This window comes from Cherax quadricarinatus, unplaced genomic scaffold, assembly GCF_038502225.1.
Source record: "Cherax quadricarinatus isolate ZL_2023a unplaced genomic scaffold, ASM3850222v1 Contig10, whole genome shotgun sequence".
Taxonomy (NCBI): Eukaryota; Metazoa; Arthropoda; class Malacostraca; order Decapoda; family Parastacidae; genus Cherax; species Cherax quadricarinatus.
In genome coordinates this window covers 645,508-661,731 of record NW_027195036.1, presented here as the reverse complement: position 1 = coordinate 661,731, position 16,224 = coordinate 645,508, and the positions used below count along the sequence as shown (strand labels likewise).

General features: G+C 47.7%; 1 protein-coding gene across 1 annotated transcript in view; it reads right to left on the bottom strand.

Annotated features, from left to right (window-relative positions):
- The window catches only part of LOC128685844 (neural cell adhesion molecule 2-like), a 367,732-nt gene that overhangs the window by 132,485 nt on the left and 219,023 nt on the right, over positions 1–16,224 (bottom strand). The gene's annotated exons all lie outside the window — the stretch shown is intronic.

The window sequence follows — 16,224 nt, the reverse complement described above, 5'->3', positions numbered from 1 at the left end:
ACACTAACAACAGTAGTGTTCCAGACACTGATGCTTGACAACACTAACAACAGTAGTGTTCCTGACACTGATGCTTGACAACACTAACAACAGTAGTGTTCCTGACACTGATGCTTGACAACACTAACAACAGTAGTGTTCCTGACACTGATGCTTGACAACACTAACAACAGTAGTGTTCCTGACACTGATGCTTGACAACACTAACAACAGTAGTGTTCCTGACACTGATGCTTGACAACACTAACAACAGTAGTGTTCCTGACACTGATGCTTGACAACACTAACAACAGTAGTGTTCCTGACACTGATGCTTGACAACACTAACAACAGTAGTGTTCCTGACACTGATGCTTGACAACACTAACAACAGTAGTGTTCCTGACACTGATGCTTGACAACACTAACAACAGTAGTGTTCCTGACACTGATGCTTGACAACACTAACAACAGTAGTGTTCCAGACACTGATGCTTGACAACACTAACAACAGTAGTGTTCCAGACACTGATGCTTGATAACACTAACAACAGTAGTGTTCCAGACACTGATGCTTGACAACACTAACAACAGTAGTGTTCCAGACACTGATGCTTGACAACACTAACAACAGTAGTGTTCCTGACACTGATGCTTGACAACACTAACAACAGTAGTGTTCCAGATGCACTGATGCTTGCTTGACAACACTAACAACAGTAGTGTTCCTGACACTGATGCTTGACAACACTAACAACAGTAGTGTTCCAGACACTGATGCATGACAACACTAACAACAGTAGTGTTCCAGACACTGATGCATGACAACACTAACAACAGTAGTGTTCCTGACACTGATGCTTGACAACACTAACAACAGTAGTGTTCCAGACACTGATGCTTGACAACACTAACAACAGTAGTGTTCCTGACACTGATGCTTGACAACACTAACAACAGTAGTGTTCCTGACACTGATGCTTGACAACACTAACAACAGTAGTGTTCCAGACACTGATGCTTGACAACACTAACAACAGTAGTGTTCCTGACACTGATGCTTGACAACACTAACAACAGTAGTGTTCCTGACACTGATGCTTGACAACACTAACAACAGTAGTGTTCCTGACACTGATGCTTGACAACACTAACAACAGTAGTGTTCCTGACACTGATGCTTGACAACACTAACAACAGTAGTGTTCCTGACACTGATGCTTGACAACACTAACAACAGTAGTGTTCCTGACACTGATGCTTGACAACACTAACAACAGTAGTGTTCCTGACACTGATGCTTGACAACACTAACAACAGTAGTGTTCCAGACACTGATGCTTGACAACACTAACAACAGTAGTGTTCCTGACACTGATGCTTGACAACACTAACAACAGTAGTGTTCCTGACACTGATGCTTGACAACACTAACAACAGTAGTGTTCCTGACACTGATGCTTGACAACACTAACAACAGTAGTGTTCCAGACACTGATGCTTGACAACACTAACAACAGTAGTGTTCCTGACACTGATGCTTGACAACACTAACAACAGTAGTGTTCCTGACACTGATGCTTGACAACACTAACAACAGTAGTGTTCCTGACACTGATGCTTGACAACACTAACAACAGTAGTGTTCCTGACACTGATGCTTGACAACACTAACAACAGTAGTGTTCCTGACACTGATGCTTGACAACACTAACAACAGTAGTGTTCCTGACACTGATGCATGACAACACTAACAACAGTAGTGTTCCTGACACTGATGCATGACAACATTACTCATTAATCTCGTTATTATTATTCACTGTTACTGTGAATAAAGACATTTTTTGTACAGTTTAGGACATTAGGGGAAACCATTTGGTTATTTTAATTAGGACTGAAGAAGGTCACTTTTAGCGAAACGTTTCCTTTAATAAATGTCCCGAACTGTACATAAATGTCCTTTTCCACATCTTGTCTGTACCACCAGACCATTTACTGTTGCTCTCTGCGTTATGCCATTTAGATACTCATTGATCCACGGCAGCATTGTGCCTTTTAACCTTATTGGTTCTAATTTCTAAACTAATCTCTGGTGCGGTAAAATACCGTATGATTTACGGGCTTTTTGCGGTCAAGAGAAAATCCAGTTCACTCAACTCTGACTCTTGTTTTATTACTGTGTCTCTTACGCGGAACTCCAGCAAGTTTGTAAGACAGGAATTTTCATCTGTAAATCCTCGTTGATAAATTAGACACATGTGCAACTCTTGGGTATCTTTATTGAGGAAACGTTTCGCCACACAGTGGCTTCATCAGTCCATACAAAGGAGAATCTTGAAGAACAGGAGGAGAATGAGGTAATCAGTCCCTCAACCTTGAGTCGATGTGGTCAGTCCATCAATCTTGAATAGAATTGATGGACTGACCACATCGACTCAAGGCTGAGGGACTGATTACCTCATTCTCCTCCTGTTCTTCAAGATTCTCCTTTGTATGGACTGATGAAGCCACTGTGTGGCGAAACGTTTCCTCAATAAAGATACCCAAGAGTTGCACATGTGTCTAATTTATCAACATGTCGGTTCTCTGAACCATTCATCTGTAAATCCTCGATAGTTTTCTGTATAGAATTTTCAATCCAAGTGTCCCAGTATTCCTTACTATCTCCTCCAGAATCTTTTAACAATATGCTTGTAAGAGATTCTAGCCTGTAATTTAGGATCTCTTGTCTCATTTTTTTGTTTATATAAAGAATATTTGCCATTTTCCGATTTCCTGGCAACTGTCCGGATTCGTTAATATCTTTGTTATTGAGTCATATGTCTTGTCCGTTCTCTCAGTACCCATGGAGATATATTATTTGGTCCCGTTGCTTTTTTTTTTACATCCAGATCATGTATTAATTTCATCTGTTTTCCGCTGATGGTCTCTAGTTGGTCTCTGACTACGGTGACTCCCGAAAGGTCTCTGTTTTCTTCTGGACTTTTGAATTATTTACTTGGTAGTTCAGACACTTCTCTATCATTCTCTATTAGCGTCCCATCATCTTTCCTCAGGATCATCACTTGTTCCTTTAGACTTTCTTCTTATATGGTTGTGAAGCAACTTTGCATTTGTTTTAGTGTCCGTTTCTGCAATTTTCAAACTGCCTTTCAACATATCTTCTTTCTTGCATATTAATTTCAATTCTGCTCTTTCGTGTGAAAGAGAGAGAGAGAGAGAGAGAGAGAGAGAGAGAGAGAGAGAGAGAGAGAGAGAGAGAGAGAGAGAGAGAGAGAGAGAGAGAGAGAGAGAGAGAGAGAGAGAGAGAGAGATCCACTTCGAGGACAGCGTGAAACAAGTTTTTATACCACAAGACGGGCAGAAAGCAGCAATTTCACTCTGGCTGTACCCTTCTCCAGAACATCACTCCAACTGAGATCATACATACCCAGGATGACTCGAGTATGGAACACATTCGTACAGCATAATGATGTCAACGAGATAAAGTCAGTGGATCAAATGAAAATGCTGGCCCACAGATGGCTCCAACTTCATCCTGTTCCCTACTTGTATGTCTCATAACAATAAAAATGCTTTCAAATGAGCTGATGTAGGTAACAGCTCTTAGCTTGCCAATAAAGTTAGGAATCCTTAACCTGTAAATAGCTTGTCAATAAAGCTAGGGATCCTTAACCTTGTCAAACCCTGTGTAAAACAAGAGAGAGAGAGAGAGAGAGAGAGAGAGAGAGAGAGAGAGAGAGAGAGAGAGAGAGAGAGAGAGAGAGAGAGAGAGAGAAAGAGAGAGAGAGATTTACTACGGGGTGGGACTGTATTTTGGAGGTGAGACAGTGTGGTACATTAGGTGGTATCAGGTACATGAAGTGGTAGTGTCTAGTTTACAGATACCCAAGTGAAGAATCATGGGTGAGACTGGGCATGGCAGTTGCTACCCTCATCTCATGGGTACTGAGTGGGTCATGGGTGTTGAGCAACTTGTGTGTGTGTGTTCCTGTTCCTTCCTTCCTGCCTTTCTTCCTTCCTCTCTCTCCCTCTCTCTCTCTCTCTCTCTCCCTCTCTCTCTCTCTCTCTCCATCATGTCCTAGTCTTGCTCCTCATGTTTCTCCCTCATTTCTTTCCTCTTCTTGCTCTCTTTCGGCTTTGTTTATGTTCATCATCTTCCCGATAAACAAGACACACGCAACACTTGCATACTTTACTACCGAAAAGTTACGTCTGTGCAGCAAGCTTCTAGTCAACTGCAGGTGCCAGGAGCTGTGAATTAACCCTTACAGCCATATATAGGTGAGTACAGACGAAGTTGACAGAGGCGAGAGCAGAAGTTATCTTGAGGTGTTCCAATATTGGGACTGAGAGATTCAACACCTTTTATCAAGTCTGAAGGACTAATACCCTTAAAGTTCTTGTCTTCGAATTTATGTTCGTTTGTATTTGACTGAAGAAGTCTGCTACGCAGGCGAAACGTATCGGCAAAAAAATATCCAAGTGTTTCACACATTTCTTCCTCAATTTTTCGGTGTTGCATAACATTACATTTAACTTTAATTTTGAACTCACTTCATCACTGTTGCCTCGCTCAGAAATATAACTTTTAGCAGACATTTCCTCCCTCAGCATAAATAAAACATTTGCACTCTCTCATATCACCAGTTTTATAATCTACTTATTTCTTCAACAAGCTGGTTGTCAACATTGACGTATCCTTGTCCAGTATCTGTCTGGTTTTGCTGATAGCCTGGCTATTCTCCCTGGCTCTTCTCCCTGGCTCTTCTCCCTGGCTCTTCTCCCTGGCTCTTCTCCCTGGCTCTTCTCCCTGGCTCTTCTCCCTGGCTCTTCTCCCTGGCTCTTCTCCCTGGCTCTTCTCCCTGGCTCTTCTCCCTGGCTCTTCTCCCTGGCTCTTCTCCCTGGCTCTTCTCCCTGGCTCTTCTCCCTGGCTCTTCTCCCTGGCTCTTCTCCCTGGCTCTTCTCCCTGGCTCTTCTCCCTGGCTCTTCTCCCTGGCTCTTCTCCCTGGCTCTTCTCCCTGGCTCTTCTCCCTGGCTCTTCTCCCTGGCACTTCTCCCCGGCACTTCTCCCTGGCTGTTTCTCCTCTAGTAGTTTTTTTCCACAATACTCGCAAAATATATTTTCATTTCATTCGCTCCTTTCTTCTCCCTACATACCAACTCCAGCGTCTGCTTCACCTCAGTAACTACCAGCATCATACTCCATGCCTGCTCTCCCTACATACCAACTCCAGCGTCTGCTTCACCTCAGTAACTACCAGCATCACACTCCATGCCTGCTCTCCCTACATACCAACTCCAGCGTCTGCTTCACCTCAGTAACTACCAGCATCACACTCCATGCCTGCTCTCCCTACATACCAACTCCAGCGTCTGCTTCACCTCAGTAACTACCAGCATCACACTCCATGCCTGCTCTCCCTACATACCAACTCCAGCGTCTGCTTCACCTCAGTAACTACCAGCATCACACTCCATGCCTGCTCTCCCTACATACCAACTCCAGCGTCTGCTTCACCTCAGTAACTACCAGCATCACACTCCATGCCTGCTCTCCCTACATACCAACTCCAGCGTCTGCTTCACCTCAGTAACTACCAGCATCACACTCCATGCCTGCTCTCCCTACATACCAACTCCAGCGTCTGCTTCACCTCAGTAACTACCAGCATCACACTCCATGCCTGCTCTCCCTACATACCAACTCCAGCGTCTGCTTCACCTCAGTAACTACCAGCATCACACTCCATGCCTGCTCTCCCTACATACCAACTCCAGCGTCTGCTTCACCTCAGTAACTACCAGCATCACACTCCATGCCTGCTCTCCCTACATACCAACTCCAGCGTCTGCTTCACCTCAGTAACTACCAGCATCACACTCCATGCCTGCTCTCCCTACATACCAACTCCAGCGTCTGCTTCACCTCAGTAACTACCAGCATCACACTCCATGCCTGCTCTCCCTACATACCAACTCCAGCGTCTGCTTCACCTCAGTAACTACCAGCATCACACTCCATGCCTGCTCTCCCTACATACCAACTCCAGCGTCTGCTTCACTACTCAGTGCTCTCCCTACATACCAACTCCAGCGTCACCTCAGTAACATCACACTCCATGCCTGCTCTCCCTACATACCAACTCCAGCGTCTGCTTCACCTCAGTAACTACCAGCATCACACTCCATGCCTGCTCTCCCTACATACCAACTCCAGCGTCTGCTTCACCTCAGTAACTACCAGCATCACACTCCATGCCTGCTCTCCCTACATACCAACTCCAGCGTCTGCTTCACCTCAGTAACTACCAGCATCACACTCCATGCCTGCTCTCCCTACATACCAACTCCAGCGTCTGCTTCACCTCAGTAACTACCAGCATCACACTCCATGCCTGCTCTCCCTACATACCAACTCCAGCGTCTCAGTAACTTCACCTCAGTACCTCACTACCAGCATCACACTCCATGCCTGCTCTCCCTACATACCAACTCCAGCGTCTGCTTCACCTCAGTAACTACCAGCATCACACTCCATGCCTGCTCTCCCTACATACCAACTCCAGCGTCTGCTTCACCTCAGTAACTACCAGCATCACACTCCATGCCTGCTCTCCCTACATACCAACTCCAGCGTCTGCTTCACCTCAGTAACTACCAGCATCACACTCCATGCCTGCTCTCCCTACATACCAACTCCAGCGTCTGCTTCACCTCAGTAACTACCAGCATCACACTCCATGCCTGCTCTCCCTACATACCAACTCCAGCGTCTGCTTCACCTCAGTAACTACCAGCATCACACTCCATGCCTGCTCTCCCTACATACCAACTCCAGCGTCTGCTTCACCTCAGTAACTACCAGCATCACACTCCATGCCTGCTCTCCCTACATACCAACTCCAGCGTCTGCTTCACCTCAGTAACTACCAGCATCACACTCCATGCCTGCTCTCCCTACATACCAACTCCAGCGTCTGCTTCACCTCAGTAACTACCAGCATCACACTCCATGCCTGCTCTCCCTACATACCAACTCCAGCGTCTGCTTCACCTCAGTAACTACCAGCATCACACTCCATGCCTGCTCTCCCTACATACCAACTCCAGCGTCTGCTTCACCTCAGTAACTACCAGCATCACACTCCATGCCTGCTCTCCCTACATACCAACTCCAGCGTCTGCTTCACCTCAGTAACTACCAGCATCACACTCCATGCCTGCTCTCCCTACATACCAACTCCAGCGTCTGCTTCACCTCAGTAACTACCAGCATCACACTCCATGCCTGCTCTCCCTACATACCAACTCCAGCGTCTGCTTCACCTCAGTAACTACCAGCATCACACTCCATGCCTGCTCTCCCTACATACCAACTCCAGCGTCTGCTTCACCTCAGTAACTACCAGCATCACACTCCATGCCTGCTCTCCCTACATACCAACTCCAGCGTCTGCTTCACCTCAGTAACTACCAGCATCACACTCCATGCCTGCTCTCCCTACATACCAACTCCAGCGTCTGCTTCACCTCAGTAACTACCAGCATCACACTCCATGCCTGCTCTCCCTACATACCAACTCCAGCGTCTGCTTCACCTCAGTAACTACCAGCATCACACTCCATGCCTGCTCTCCCTACATACCAACTCCAGCGTCTGCTTCACCTCAGTAACTACCAGCATCACACTCCATGCCTGCTCTCCCTACATACCAACTCCAGCGTCTGCTTCACCTCAGTAACTACCAGCATCACACTCCATGCCTGCTCTCCCTACATACCAACTCCAGCGTCTGCTTCACCTCAGTAACTACCAGCATCACACTCCATGCCTGCTCTCCCTACATACCAACTCCAGCGTCTGCTTCACCTCAGTAACTACCAGCATCACACTCCATGCCTGCTCTCCCTACATACCAACTCCAGCGTCTGCTTCACCTCAGTAACTACCAGCATCACACTCCATGCCTGCTCTCCCTACATACCAACTCCAGCGTCTGCTTCACCTCAGTAACTACCAGCATCACACTCCATGCCTGCTCTCCCTACATACCAACTCCAGCGTCTGCTTCACCTCAGTAACTACCAGCATCACACTCCATGCCTGCTCTCCCTACATACCAACTCCAGCGTCTGCTTCACCTCAGTAACTACCAGCATCACACTCCATGCCTGCTCTCCCTACATACCAACTCCAGCGTCTGCTTCACCTCAGTAACTACCAGCATCACACTCCATGCCTGCTCTCCCTACATACCAACTCCAGCGTCTGCTTCACCTCAGTAACTACCAGCATCATACTCCATGCCTGCTCTCCCTACATACCAACTCCAGCGTCTGCTCTCAGTAACTACCAGCATCACACTCCATGCCTGCTCTCCCTACATACCAACTCCAGCGTCTGCTTCACCTCAGTAACTACCAGCATCACACTCCATGCCTGCTCTCCCTACATACCAACTCCAGCGTCTGCTTCACCTCAGTAACTACCAGCATCACACTCCATGCCTGCTCTCCCTACATACCAACTCCAGCGTCTGCTTCACCTCAGTAACTACCAGCATCACACTCCATGCCTGCTCTCCCTACATACCAACTCCGTCTGCTTCACCTCAGTAACTACCAGCATGACACTCCATGCCTGCTCTCCCTACATACCAACTCCAGCGTCTGCTTCACCTCAGTAACTACCAGCATCACACTCCATGCCTGCTCTCCCTACATACCAACTCCAGCGTCTGCTTCACCTCAGTAACTACCAGCATCACACTCCATGCCTGCTCTCCCTACATACCAACTCCAGCGTCTGCTTCACCTCAGTAACTACCAGCATCACACTCCATGCCTGCTCTCCCTACATACCAACTCCAGCGTCTGCTTCACCTCAGTAACTACCAGCATCACACTCCATGCCTGCTCTCCCTACATACCAACTCCAGCGTCTGCTTCACCTCAGTAACTACCAGCATCACCTCCAGCATCACACTCCATTCCTGCTCTCCCTACATACCAACTCCAGCGTCTGCTTCACCTCAGTAACTACCAGCATCACACTCCATGCCTGCTCTCCCTACATACCAACTCCAGTGACTGCTTCACCTCAGTAACTACCAGCATCACACTCCATGCCTGCTCTCCCTACATACCAACTCCAGCGTCTGCTTCACCTCAGTAACTACCAGCATCACACTCCATGCCTGCTCTCCCTACATACCAACTCCAGCGTCTGCTTCACCTCAGTAACTACCAGCATCACACTCCATGCCTGCTCTCCGTGGTATTCCCCTCCATCAATCTTTAACAGCATTAACCCTACTTTCTACTCAGGCATTCCACTCACTCCTCATGCATCACCGCCGCCTCTGTTTGCTCACTACCACCTGTTATCTTTCTACTGGGTACATAAAACCTTTTTTCCACGTATCTTTCATTCCCCTTTTTTTTACACTGGTCTAACAAACCCTTCGCCAGGTGAGTTAGAGATAACCAGACACCAGAAGGTGTCTGGTTATCTCTCTCTCTCACACCTATTTTGACTAGTTCATAAGACAACTGTGCAAAACTTTCGTATTTTTAGGTTATGAAAAGATTTTCTTGAGTAGTAAGTTTCTTGAGTCGATTACTGAGGTAATAATACTGGAGGTTGTAGAAGAAACAAGTAATTTTGAAGTGGTCAGTGTCTTACTTTTAATAGGTGGCCATCTTCCTGGCCTTGATGCAAGGTGGCCATCTTCCTGGCCTCGATGCAAAGTGGCCATATTCCTGGCCTTGATGCAAGGTGGCCATCTTCCTGGCCTTGATGCAAGGTGGCCATCTTCCTGGCCTCGATGCAAAGTGGCCATCTTCTTGGCCTTGATGCAAGGTGGCCATATTCCTGGCCTTGATGCAAGGTGACCATCTTCCTGGCCTTGATGCAAGGTGGCCATCTTCCTGGCCTTGATGCAATGTGGCCATCTTCCTGGCCTTGATGCAAGGTGGCCATCTTCCTGGCCTTGATGCAAGGGGAGCCATCTTCCTGGCCTCGATGCAAAGTGGCCATCTTCTTGGCCTTGATGCAAGGTGGCCATCTTCCTGGCCTTGATGCAAGGTGGCCATCTTCCTGGTCTTGATGCAAGGTGGCCATCTTCCTGGTCTTGATGCAAGGTGGTCATCTTCCTGGCCTTGATGCAAGGTGGCCATCTTCCTGGCCTCGATGCAAGGTGGCCATCTTCCTGGCCTCGATGCAAGGTGGCCATCTTCCTGGCCTTGATGCAAGGGGGCCATCTTCCTGGCCTCGATGCAAGGTGGCCATCTTCCTGGCCTCGATGCAAGGTGGCCATCTTCCTGGCCTTGATGCAAGGTGGCCATCTTCCTGGCCTTGATGCAAGGTGGCCATCTTCCTAGCCTTGATGCAAGGGGAGCCATCTTCCTGGCCTCGATGCAAAGTGGCCATCTTCTTGGCCTTGATGCAAGGTGGCCATCTTCCTGGCCTTGATGCAAGGTGGCCATCTTCCTGGCCTTGATGCAAGGTGGCCATCTTCCTGGCCTTGATGCAAGGTGGCCATCTTCCTGGTCTTGATGCAAGGTGGCCATCTTCCTGGTCTTGATGCAAGGTGGCCATCTTCCTGGTCTTGATGCAAGTTGGTCATCTTCCTGGCCTTGATGCAAGGTGGCCATCTTTCTGGCCTTGATGCAAGGTGGCCATCTTCCTGGCCTTGATGCAAGGTGGCCATCTTCCTGGTCTTGATGCAAGGTGGCCATCTTCCTGGCCTTGATGCAAGATGGCCATCTTCCTGGCCTTGATGCAAGGTGGCCATCTTCCTGGCCTCGATGCAAGGTGGCCATCTTCCTGGTCTTGATGCAAGGTGGCCATCTTCCTGGCCTTGATGCAAGGTGGCCATCTTCCTGGCCTTGATGTAAGGTGGCCATCTTCCTGGTCTTGATGCAAGGTGGCCATCTTCCTGGCCTTGATGCAAGGTGGCCATCTTCCTGGCCTTGATGCAAGGGGGCCATCTTCCTGGCCTTGATGCAAGGTGGCCATCTTCCTGGCCTTGATGCAAGGTGGCCATCTTCCTGGCCTTAATGCAATGGGGCCATCTTCCTGGCCTTGATGCAAGGTGGCCATCTTCCTGGCCTTGATGCAAGGGGGCCATCTTCCTGGCCTTGATGCAAGGTGGCCATCTTCCTGGCCTTGATGCAAGGTGGCCATCTTCCTGGCCTTGGTGCAAGGTGGCCATCTTCCTGGCCTTGGTGCAAGGTGGCCATCTTCCTGGCCTTGATGCAAGGTGGCCAGTCGCTCAGCCTGGAGAAGAGTTCAGCTCCATGGTCTGGAACGAAATCGTTCCAGATCATGGAGCTGAACTCTTCTCCAGGTTGAGAGACTGACCACCTCAAATACTTTTTCTCCAAGGTTGATGGACTGATTCCATTATCTCTATTTCATTACTACTGCTCCCTTTGTACTCGACTGAAAAAACCTACTGTGTAGGACAAACGTTTCACGACAAACTGTTACACGAGTCTTAATCTTCCAAGGTGATCAGTCCCTTAGTCTTGAGAGGTGGCAGTCAGTCCCCCAGTCTGACTTCAGGTTAAGGGGCTGACCGCCATATAACAAGTTTATGGAACTGAGCACCTCAAAGTTACTTTTCTACTTTCTCTAGTCTCTATCCAGTGATATAATTGCTTGTATTCGGCGAAAGGAGCCTGCTGAGCAGGCGAAACGTTTCCACAATAAACGTACCCATGTATTGCATAGCAATTCTTACGTCCTCTTTGCACAGTCAGGCGAATGAGACATTTGTTGTCACTGCCTTCACTGCTCTCTCCTCTTGGGAGAAGATAGTCACTGCTCTCTCCTCTTGGGAGAAGATAGTCACTGCTTTCTCCTCTTTTGAGACAACTGTCGCTAATGCTTTCACTGCTCTCTCCTAATTGTCACTGCCTCTCCTCACTGCCACCAGCTTGCAGTTACACCCGCGTAACCTCCATAAAACATTATTAACCACTTAATTAAACCAATATTTCGCTCAGTCCTGATTCCATTTAAGACTTGATCAAAGTAATTACCTCTAGCCACGCAGCTTCCATTAAAAATACCTCACTTACGTCTTAACTATCTGGTAATTTCTTGCTTTTAAGCGTACTTTTATTTTTGCATTCGCTAACAGTTTTATGTATCACATCCGCGACTTAACTATCCTGCTAAACATCTGCAATTATCCTAACTATTCAGATAAGAGTAGTTACTCCTCGTTCAGGATAGTAACAGAGTGTTTCTCAGCCGCAGAGTTGACTAGAGTTGCTGGACGAGCTTCGTATCAGTTCAACTTTCTCAGAGGCAGAAATCATCTGTCTTTCTGGTTTAAAAAGTCAATTTAATTCACAACCCATTTTTATTACAGTTTTTAATTCATTTGTTGGTGCATATATTGTTGGCTGGTTGATCCGGGAGGAGTGATTTATGGTAGGACTCTCGCCTCTCAGTTCATCCATCATCTGGTAATGTTTGGTCGCCTTCTCCCACACCTGCTCTCCTCTAATTTCTGTTATTCGTTGTATATATCGTTTATCCTATAAAAAATTATCAAAATTTACCCAGCTATAGTAATACTTGTAGTCGAGTCTCAGCTCCTGGCCCCGCCTCTCAGTTGGTCGCTACTGGGTTCTCTCCTTGCTACTGGAGGCTTATCATACCTCTTCTTTAGTGAAAGCTGTGTATGGATTCTGCCTCAACCACTTTGCTGTCTAGGTTGTTTCACTTCCTAACTACTCTAAGGCCGAAGAAGTATTTCCTGACATACTTGTGGCTCATCCGTGGACCTGAGACCCAACTCTCAAACTGTCCCTGTTCACCCTCTCATTTTCCCTGAGTATTCTCTACGTCATACTCACGTCACCTATAGTCCTTCTCTTCTCTAGTATGGTCAAGTTTAGTTCCTCTAGCTTCTTATAGTCCATAACCCTCAGCTCTACTTTCCTTACAAACCTTTGTCACTTTCTCTATTTTCCTTATATGGTTTATCAGATGTGGGTTCCACACTGGTGCTGCGTACTCCAAGATGGAACTGGTATGGCGTGTACAAGGTCGTGAATGACTCAATGTTGATATTCCTGAAAGTTTCTCTTAAATTTGCTAGTCTCGCGTCTGCTGCGACCATCATCAGGTTCGTGTATGCCTCAGACAAAAATGCGCAGAATTATGTTCACCCCGAAGCCCTTCTCCTTCAGAGTGGTTTGCAGCTCTTATCCTCCGAGCCTGTACTCTGCTTCCAGTCTTCTTTACCCTTCCCTAATTTTCATAACTTTGTATTTTAGTGGGTTAAATTACAACAGCCATTTGTTAGACCAGTCGTGCAGCTTGTCTAGATCCATCTAGTATTTCCCAGTCTGCTTCTGTTTGTATTCTCATTACTTATACATTATCTACCACCAGGGACGCCTCTGACTGCATTTCTACTGTCATGTCGTTCACACACACACACACACACACACACACACACACACACACACACACACACACACACACACACACACACACACACACACACACACGTGTGCAAAGTCATGGAGAAGATTATCAGGAGGAGAGTGGTCGAACACCTGGAAAGGAACAAGATTATAAATGAAAACCAGCATGGGTTCATGGAAGGCAAATCTTGTATCACAAACCTCCTGGAGTTTTATGACAAGGTAACAGAAGTAAGACACGAGAGAGAGGGTTGGGTAGATTGCGTTTTCCTAGACTGCAGGAAGGCCTTTGACACAGTTCCCCACAAGAGATTAGTGCAGAAGCTGGAGGATCAGGCACACGTAAAAGGAAGGGCACTGCAATGGATAAGGAAATACCTGACAGGGAGGCAGCAGCGAGTCATGGTACGTGAAGAGGTATCACAGTGGGCGCCTGTTACGAGCGGGGTCCCACAGGGGTCAGTTCTAGGACCAGTGCTATTTTTGATATATGTGAACGACATGATGGAAGGAATAGACTCTGAAGTGTCCCTGTTCGCAGATGACGTGAAGTTGATGAGAAGAATTAAATCGGACGAGGATGAGGCAGGACTGCAAAGAGACCTGGAGAGGCTGGACATGTGGTCCAGTAACTGGCTTCTCGAATTCAATCCAGCCAAATGCAAAGTCATGAAGATTGGGGAGGGGCAAAGAAGACAGCAGACAGAGTATAGGCTAGGTGGACAAAGACTACAGACCTCACTCAGGGAGAAAGACCTTGGGGTGACCATAACACCGAGCACATCACCGGAGGCACACATCAACCAAATAACCGCTGCAGCATACGGGCGCCTGGCAAACCTGAGAATAGCGTTCCGATACCTTAATAAGGAATCGTTCAAGACACTGTACACTGTGTATGTTAGGCCCATACTGGAGTATGCAGCACCAGTCTGGAACCCACACCTGGTCAAGCACGTCAAGAAGTTAGAGAAAGTACAAAGGTTTGCAACAAGGCTAGTCCCAGAGCTCAAGGGAATGTCGTACGAGGAAAGGTTAAGGGAAATCGGACTGATGACACTGGAGGACAGAAGGGTCAGGGGAGACATGATAACGACATACAAGATACTGCGGGGAATAGACAAGGTGGACAGAGATAGGATGTTCCAGAGAGGGGACACAGGGACAAGGGGTCACAACTGGAAGCTGAAGACTCAGACGAGTCACAGGGACGTTAGGAAGTATTTCTTCAGTCATAGAGTTGTCAGCAAGTGGAATAGCCTAGCAAGTGAAGTAGTGGAGGCAGGAACCATACATAGTTTTAAGAAGAGGTATGACAAAGCTCAGGAAGCAGAGAGAGAGAGAGGATCCAGTAGCGATCAGTGAAGAGGCGGGGCCAGGAGCTGAGTCTCGACCCCTGCAACCACAATTAGGTGAGTACAATTAGGTGAGTACACACACACACACACACACACACACACGAGAAAGGGTTTTGGTCTCTGTACTTTCTATTGTGGAACCCCCACTCTCGTGTGTGTGTGTGTTAGTTACCATTTGGTCCTAGGCACATGTCGATTTGACACTAGGCCTGTTGTATGCGCATGCATGTGTGTGTGTGTGTGTGTGTGTGTGTGTGTGTACTCACCTATTTGTACTCACCTATTTGTGGTTGCAGAGGTCGAGTCTTAGCTCCTGGCCCCGCCTCTTCACCGGTTGCTACTGGGTCCTCTCTCTCCCTGCTCCATGAGCTTTATCAAACCTCGTCTTAAAACTATGTATGGTTCCTGCCTCCACTACGTCACTTTCTAGGCTATTCCACGGCCTGGCAACTCTATGACTGAAGAAATGCTTCCTAACATCCCTTTGACTCATCTGAGTCTTCAACTTCCAATTGTGACCTCTTGTTTCTGTGTCCCCCTCCCTGGAACATCCTGTCTTTGTGTGTGTGTGTGTGTGTGTGTGTGTGTGTATGTGTATGTGTGTGTGTGTGTGTGTGTGTGTGTGTATGTGTGTGTATATGTGTGTGTGTGTGTATGTGTGTGTATCTGTGTGTGTGTCTGTGTGTGCGTGTGTGTGTGTGTGTGTGTGTGTGTGTGTGTGTGTGTGTGTGTGTGTGTGTGTGTGTGTGTCTGTGTGTGTGTCTGTGTGTGTGTCTGTGTGTGTCTGTACTCACCTAATTGTGGTTGCAGGGGTCGAGACTCAGCTCCTGACCCCGCCTCTTCACTGATCGCTACTAGGTCCTCTCCCTCTCTGCTTCCTGTGTGTGTGCATAGGTGTGTGTGTGTATGTGTGTGAGTGTGTAGGTGTGTGTGTGAGTGTGTGTGTGTGTGTAGGTGTGTGTGTGTGAGTAGGTGTGTGTGTGTGTAGGTGTGTGTGTGTGTAGGTGTGTGTGTGTGTGTGTGTGTAGGTGTGTGTGTGCGCGTAGGTGTGTGTGTGTGTAGGTGTGTGTGTGTGTGTAGGTGTGTGTATGTGTGTGTAGGTGTGTGTAGGTGTGTGTGTATGTGTGGTGTGTGCGTGTGTAGGTGTGTGTGTGTGTAGGTGTGTGTGTGTAGGTGTGTGTGTGTAGGTGTGTGTATGTGTATGTGTGTGTGTGTAGGTGTGTAGGTGTGTGTAGGTGTGTAGGTTTATGTGTAGGTGTGTGTGTGTGTAGGTGTGTGTGTGTTTACCTGGAGTTTACCTGGAGAGAGTTCCGGGGGTCAACGCCCCCGCGGCCCGGTCTGTGACCAGGCCTCCTTAGGTCAGTGTCCCAGGATGCGACCCACACCAGTCGACTAACACCCAGGTACCCATTTTACTGATGGGGAACATAGACAA